The sequence below is a fragment of the Procambarus clarkii genome, chromosome 44 (genome assembly GCF_040958095.1).
Source record: "Procambarus clarkii isolate CNS0578487 chromosome 44, FALCON_Pclarkii_2.0, whole genome shotgun sequence".
NCBI classification, from domain to species: Eukaryota; Metazoa; Arthropoda; class Malacostraca; order Decapoda; family Cambaridae; genus Procambarus; species Procambarus clarkii.
In genome coordinates, this window is record NC_091193.1 from 25,950,609 (window position 1) to 25,957,173 (window position 6,565).

Here is a 6,565-nt window from a genome sequence, read left to right on the forward strand (position 1 = left end):
CTCGGCCAGCCTGGCTCCCTCCCTAGTGGCCTCGGCCAGTCTCCCTCCCTCCCTAGTGGCCTCGGCCAGCCTAGCTCCCTCCCTAGTGGCCTCGGCCAGCCTAGCTCCCTCCCTGGTGGCCTCGGCCAGCCTAGCTCCCTCCCTGGTGGCCTCGGCCAGCCTAGCTCCCTCCCTAGTGGCCTCGGCCAGCCTAGCTCCCTCCCTAGTGGCCTCGGCCAGCCTAGCTCCCTCCCTAGTGGCCTCGGCCAGTCTCCCTCTCTCCCTAGTGGCCTCGGCCAGCCTAGCTCCCTCCCTGGTGGCCTCGGCCAGTCTCCCTCCCTCCCTGGTGGCCTCGGCCAGTCTCCCTCCCTCCCTAGTGGCCTCGGCCAGCCTAGCTCCCTCCCTGGTGGCCTCGGCCAGTCTCCCTCCCTCCCTAGTGGCCTCGGCCAGTCTCCCTCCCTCCCTCCCTAGTGGCCTCGGCCAGCCTAGCTCCCTCCCTAGTGGCCTCGGCCAGTCTCCCTTCCTCCCTGGTGGCCTCGGCCAGCCTAGCTCCCTCCCTGGTGGCCTCGGCCAGCCTAGCTCCCTCCCTGGTGGCCTCGGCCAGCCTAGCTCCCTCCCTGGTGGCCTCGGGCAGTCTCCCTTCCTCCCTAGTGGCCTCGGCCAGTCTCCCTCCCTCCCTGGTGGCCTCGGCCAGCCTAGCTCCCTCCCTAGTGGCCTCGGCCAGTCTCCCTCCCTCCCTAGTGGCCTCGGCCAGCCTAGCTCCCTCCCTGGTGGCCTCGGCCAGTCTCCCTTCCTCCCTGGTGGCCTCGGCCAGCCTAGCTCCCTCCCTGGTGGCCTCGGCCAGCCTAGCTCCCTCCCTGGTGGCCTCGGCCAGCCTAGCTCCCTCCCTGGTGGCCTCGGCCAGTCTCCCTCCTTCCCTGGTGGCCTCGGCCAGCCTAGCTCCCTCCCTAGTGGCCTCGCGGGCCACCATCAGTGACCTCGACAAGCAACTATCGCTAGTGGCCTCAACAAGCAACTATCGCTAGTGGCCTCGACAAGCAACTATCGCTAGTGGCCTCGACAGACATGGGGGAAGCCGGCGGTTGTCAAAGGTCGCCTGTATTATTCCTAAAGCACAGTTCCAGCTGTACTTTGAACAGGAATACTGGCCTGATAGTTCCAGCGTCGGTGGGTGGGTTATTCCGTAGGCCTTATGGGTGAAATAAAAGCCAGTCCTGTTACATATCCTACATTTTAACTTAAGTTTGAAGTTACTGTCCCTTGTGTGAGTTCCGTTGGACCTTATGCTGTAACCCGTCCTCCTGTTTAGAGAGTACCTGTTGTGACGGTCGTCAACAGTCACGAATTTGTACGTACTTTGCTCTTAGATAAGAGTATACTGACTAGTAAGGAATTTGTTAACAAATGAAGCTAAAAAAGATATATTTTCCTAGGCCTAGTATAGTATATATATGTACTTTATTAGGTTCCAGATATGGTGTATTACGCCTAGGAAGATTAGGATAGTTTAGTTTGTCAAGTCAAAATTTGTTTTCCGGTTTACCCAGCTCAGTTGTTCAGAGTTCTCCTTTCTAATTTCATTGTATGTGTGTATATATACTATGGTGGTCATCGCTACTGTAAGTACTACCAAGGCAGGAGGACGGGCTGTGTGAAGAAGCTATCTAGTTTGATGTCTAATAATTTGTTCAGTATTTTAAAGGCTTCAAGGAGATCAGTTGACCAGACCACACACTAGAAGGTGAAGAGACGACGACGTTTTGGTCCGTCCTGGACCATTCTCAAGTTGATTGTGGTCGATTCAAGGAGATCAGCCTTGTCGTGTCTGGTTTGAAGAGTTTTTTTTAGTCCTCGGGCACTTAATTTGCTGATATGATAGTTGACTTAGTTCTGGGTAATGTTCGTGGCCGAGTTCCTAATATTTTACAGCGCAGTTGTCTTTTTGAAGGAGCAGTCTGGACAAACTTGGATACACAACTTAATTAAGGGGTGCAAAAGGCATTTTTGCCTCTGAATGGCCATTCTAATTTACTTGAAGTCAGAGGTTCGTTTGACTTATTTTAAGATCGATTAGCTTACATTTTCTATTACAGCAGCTCCTATTTGCTGAACAACTTTCAGTGACTGGTGTAATATTATTCTGATATCATTTTCTTTTTCAGTTTGGTCCATAGTCTTGTTCATATGGTCATTATTTCAGTGTTGAAAAGCATTTTCTACGTGTCTGACCATTTGTGAACTTCATGTAGATCCTTCATCACAGGTTCCATCAGCTTTCCCTTCCTACTTTTTCGTAGATCATCGCATCATCTGCGTATTGATGAAGCTGTTTCGTTATGTTGTCATATATGTGATTTGTAAATATTGCTAAACAAAACTGTGGTGCTTCGCCTTTCTAATAAGTATATTTTTTTTTCTGTTATGTCTACTGTTTCTGAGCAGTTTCTGTTATGTCTACTATGTTTCTGTGAATAATACAATTTCTCCCACCCTACCCATCAACATTGGTGTTCCTCAGGGCAGCATACTTGGCCCTCTCCTCTTTCTCATCTACATTAATGACCTTCCAAATGCCTCCCAACACCTCAAACCAATTCTATTTGCTGACGACACAACCTTCATTTACTCCAGTCCTGACCCCCTTGCTCTAAATGCCACAGTAAATACTGAGCTAAATAAAGTCCATCTTTGGCTAACTGCCAACAAACTCACCCTTAACATTGACAAAACTTTCTATATTCTGTTTGGCAATAAATCCTCTAATCAAATTAATCTCAAAATAAACAATACCCAAATTTGTAACAAATTAGATGGCAAATTCCTTGGCATTCTCATTGACCACAAGCTGAATTTCCAGGGACACATTCTAAATATATCAAAAAAAGTTTCAAAAACTGTTGGCATTCTTTCTACGATCAGATATTATGTACCACGCCCTGCCCTGGTGACTCTCTATTACTCCCTTATCTATCCATATCTCAACTATGGTATTTGTGCTTGGGGCTCTACTACCCAAAATCACTTACGTCCTCTAATTACTCAACACAAAGCTGCTATTAGGACAATATCCAATTCTGGCCCCAGACATCACTCGGTACCCCTACTTAAATCTCTGAATATGTTAGACATTAAGTCACTGCACATTCTCTCATGTGTATTATACATATATAAAACGCTAAACTATAATGCCAATCCTGATCTCAAAAGATTCATAGAAGGTTGTAACAGAACCCATGAGCACCACACCAGAAATAAATACAGTTTTGATATTCCTAGAGTACGACTTAATCAAACTAGAAATGCTCTACAAATCAAGGGGCCCAGAATGTGGAATGACCTTCCCAACCATGTTAAAGACTGTACCTCTCTCAACCAGTTTAAGATAAAAACGAAGCTATACCTAATAAATTCCCTGTAACCTACCTTACCCTTCTATTGTCAACCAATGTCTGTTTTTTCTTTAAAGAGCGCTGTTTGTCGACATATTTGTATTTGTGCTGCTTTTCAGCTATGTTTTCATTTCTTGTTTTCATTCTATTCATTATGCTCAATTAGTATTAAGCTTGTCATTTAAGTTTATCATGCCCGAAACGCTTTGCGTAATAGTGGCTTTAGGCATTGTATGTACTAGCTCTACCTATAAGTCAACCAATCTCTGTAAAAATTTATTGTATGTATGTACCTTACCTAAATAAACATTTTATTTTATTTTTTATTTTACTACATATGTTTTTAACACGGGCGCTGACTGGAGAAATGTGGCAAGTGGGGTACCACAGGGGTCCATTTTGTGCCCAACCATTTTTGTCATAAACATCAATGACATAGATGAGAATATTACAAATCACATCCTCAAATTTGTAGATGACACTAAGCTTTATGGTAAAGTCGGAAGTGAAAATGATATCGAGGTTTTACGAAGAGATGTACATGAACTCTGAAATGATCAGAAAACTGTTAAATGCTTTTTAATATGGATAAATGCAAGACGTTGCATGTTGGGCATAACAATCCACGTCACAACTACCTAATTAACAGTACTACCTTACAACAGATTAATGTAGACAAGGACCTGGGAGTCAGAATCCATCATTCACTGAAAGTTGCACAAGTGTGAGCGGCAGTAAAACATGCCAACCAAACCTTAGGAATAGTCAAGCGAACATTTAACTTTAAGGGGAAGAAAGTAGTTAATCAACTGTATTCTGGTGCGCCTCCACCTGGAGCTGGAGCATCCAGGCTTGGAGACCTCATCTGGTGCGCCTCCACCTGGAGCTGGAGCATCCAGGCTTGGAAACCTCATCTTCAGGGAGCATGGGCTGCAGGGGGAGACCTCATCTTCAGGGAGCATGGGCTGCAGGGGGAGACCTCATCTTCAGGGAGCATGGGCTGCAGGGGGAGACCTCATCTTCAGGGAGCATGGGCTGCAAGGGGAGACCTCATCTTCAGGGAGCATGGGCTGCAGGGGGAGACCTCATCTTCAGGGAGCATGGGCTGCAGGGGGAGACCTCATCTTCAGGGAGCATGGGCTGCAGGGGGAGACCTCATCTTCAGGGAGCATGGGCTGCAGGGGGAGACCTCATCTTCAGGGAGCATGGGCTGCAGGGGGAGACCTCATCTTCAGGGAGCATGGGCTGCAGGGGGAGACCTCATCTTCAGGGAGCATGGGCTGCAGGGGGAGACCTCATCTTCAGGGAGCATGGGCTGCAAGGGGAGACCTCATCTTCAGGGAGCATGGGCTGCAGGGGGAGACCTCATCTTCAGGAAGACACAGCTTCAGGGGAGAAGGTGTAACACCGGGCAACAAAAATCCTCCCAGAACTAAGTCAACTCTCATACCAGAACAGGTTGAGGGCCACACGGCTGAGGGGCACAATGCTGAGGGGCCACAGGACTGAGGGCCACAAGGCTGAGGGCCACACGGCTAACAATACTACAAACCAGGCATGATAGAGCGGATCTAATTTAAATGTTTAAAATACTGAACAATTTGAAGGATGTTGATCCGGACAACTTCTTCAAAGGTCAGATGTAACACAAACAAGGGACAACGGTAGTATTCATGCCAAATTTTCAGTAGCACTGAAAACAGCAAATGTTCTTTCACCAACAGGGTTGGTGAAAAATGGTAGGCGGTTCACCCATGGAACCGCCTACCCGCCGAGGCCGTAGATACCAAAACTCTGTTGAACTTTAAAATCAAGCTAGAAAAAATCATCAGGACAAATGGGGAGGACCTTTGACAAGGCGCCGGCTTCCTGTCCTCATCGAAGCCTTTAGAGTATCAGTGGCCCTCAGGTGAATTCAGATAAACGGCAACTCCTGTACATTTATGAATTATGATATTCAGTATATATATATATATATATATATATATATATATATATATATATATATATATATATATATATATATATATATATATATATATATATATATATAACTGAAAACTCACACCCCAGAAGTGACTCGAACCCATACTCCCAGGAGCAACGCAACTGGTATGTACAAGACGCCTTAATCCACTTGACCATCACGACCGGACATACCAGGTGATAGCCGAAGCTATTTGAACCACCCCACCGCCGGCACTCATTATGTCCGGTCGTGATGGTCAAGTGGATTAAGGCGTCTTGTACATACCAGTTGCGTTGCTCCTGGGAGTATGGGTTCGAGTCACTTCTGGGGTGTGAGTTTTCAGTTGCATATTGTCCTGGGGACCATTCAGGCTTGTTCGCATTTGTGTTCCTCACGTGTGACCCAAAGAATGAGGTGATTTGGTAAAATGCTATGCCCAAGATTACCATCCGAGTGCCGGCGGTGGGGTGGTTCAAATAGCTTCGGCTATCACCTCATTATGTCCGGTCGTGATGGTCAAGTGGATTAAGGCGTCTTGTACATACCAGTTGCGTTGCTCCTGGGAGTATAGGTTCGAGTCACTTCTGGGGTGTGAGTTTTCAGTTGCATATTGTCCTGGGGACCATTCAGGCTTGTTCGCATTTGTGTTCCTCACGTGTGCCCCAAAGAATGAGGTGATTTGGTAAAATGCTATGCCCAAGATTACCATCCGAGTGCCGGCGGTGGGGTGGTTCAAATAGCTTCGGCTATCACCTCATTATGTCCGGTCGTGATGGTCAAGTGGATTAAGGCGTCTTGTACATACCAGTTGCATTGCTCCTGGGAGTATGGGTTCGAGTCACTTCTGGGGTGTGAGTTTTCAGTTATATATATATATATATATATATATATATATATATATATATATATATATATATATATATATATATATATATATATATATATATATATTATTAAATATGACCGAAAAAGTAAGATTAATAATTCTAACACGAATTTTCTCTATCTTTCTTACGTTTCTTTTCACTGTTGATGGTAATTCAAAGATCAATTCTCCAAAATTCATTTTTATTTCTAGTCTGACGCGACACTTGAGCGCGTTTCGTAAAACTTATTACATTTTCAAAGACTTTAGTTTACAAACACACAACTGAAACTGAATAAAGCTTTGCACATCTTCGAGTTTATATCTACATTTGGGTGAGGTGGATGAGGTAAAAACGAACTT